This window comes from Halyomorpha halys, unplaced genomic scaffold (assembly GCF_000696795.3).
Source record: "Halyomorpha halys isolate HHAL.00 unplaced genomic scaffold, Hhal_1.1 Scaffold28.1, whole genome shotgun sequence".
NCBI lineage: Eukaryota > Metazoa > Arthropoda > Insecta > Hemiptera > Pentatomidae > Halyomorpha > Halyomorpha halys.
In genome coordinates this window covers 379,771-381,550 of record NW_027110130.1, presented here as the reverse complement: position 1 = coordinate 381,550, position 1,780 = coordinate 379,771, and positions in this window count along the sequence as shown.

Here is a 1,780-nt window from a genome sequence, read left to right as displayed (position 1 = left end):
AAAATGATTTATTTTATATTCGTATTTTCTCTATTTATTTATTTTTATGTTCCTTCACTTGTTACAATGTTTCTATTTTGTTTTATTTAAGCCCTGACAAAGCCCTGCAAAGTACGACGAAACGTTGGTTAACAATAATAATTTTTTCCACTATTTTGGTACATTTAATGACTATGACTATCTTCCTAGAATTAAAAAAAAAATGTAAATATGAAATCAAACACCTAAATATTTAATTAAATAATTAATAACAAATATTTGATTTTGGTATCCTCTATCGAGATCAGCTTGAACGCTAAATGATTAGCGATATAAATATTTGATGCGAACCCTCGCTGTTGCACCTGGCTCTATGATTACCTGACAGGTGTCATCGGAGACTCGTGGCTCCAGCACACCCCTGGAGTTAGGTTCTCATGGAACAACCCCAACCTTAACCATTGACCATCGCCGCACAGGAAGTCACCATTGTCGTCAACCCCCATTGATGCCGTTTCCCGGATACGAGGGTTGCTCTGTGCCCATTCATTCCTCGTGTCAATTTGTCGGCCCCTTCTTCCTTAACCATTCTTTGTGTTCCTTCCCAGGGGCTTAAGCCGTCCGAGGGGTGACGTTTCCTGATCGCCTTATCCAATCGGCTCAGTTACTTCATTGTTGTCTTGATGAGAAACAACTGGGGGTGCGTTAAAATCATTAATTGTTATTTTATTATTGCCGTGAAAATGGGTTGCTTTCTCCCTTATCAGTATTGCTCTAATCCCCCTTATATGAGAAATGACAAGTAAGGAGGTCATACAATTGCTCTACCAATGTATAATTTTATTTGCGGCTTAGTTTGAAATAAAACAAAATGATCTTTTGTGTTACATGTTAAAGTGTATTAAATGGAGAAATTTTCCTTCAAATGAAAAATTAATTTTTTTTATCGTTTTGAAACAGCCACCATTTTTTATTCCCCCTACCTATACTTGGCAGACTCATCAATTTTGACTATTAATTATACATAGTTTTCATTAAAGTAATCAAAAATTGGGGTGAGATAACTACCTTTTTTCTCCTCTTGGGCTCTTGTACTATGAGATATATTTTATCGAACATCAAATCTTTTTTTCCGAACAACTAGAAATCAACTTTTTGTGATTTTATTTTGTCATATATCATGAACAATACTACTCATACGAAGATAAACGTTATAAACTGCTTTCTAGTATATTTAACTAGGTTTAATTTGAGTGCTGATAGACAAATCTGTACGTCGAATAGTTTTTGAGATATAGATTAATCAAAATAAATTCACTAAATACTGATTTTTCAGTGCATTCTTTATGAAATCTTGTTTTTTAAAAGCTATATCTCGGGAACTGTTTAACGTAAATAGCTCTATTAGGGCTCATATTTTAGCAAATTTACTCTACTTTAAATGATTTTCTCTTAGGTTTTCTAGTGTTGTTAGTGATTTTAAAGATATAGAGCTCCGATTGAAAAATTATTTTTTTTTTTAAGTTTTGATACAGCTGCCATTTTTTATCTCTCCTACCTATACTTAGCATAGTCATCAATTTTGACTAGTAATTATACTCTGTGTTCATTAAAGTAATAAAAAATTACTGCCTTTTTTCTCCTCTTGAGCTATCTATACCTTCCATTGGTGGTTGCAAACTTCATCTGAAAAACAAATGCTTGGAACTTTTCTTTCTCTTTCTGTTATTCTCTGTTAAACAACATGGATAAAACATTTACTGTTAAATTACCACTTCTAGTAACTAAAATTACTATTTCT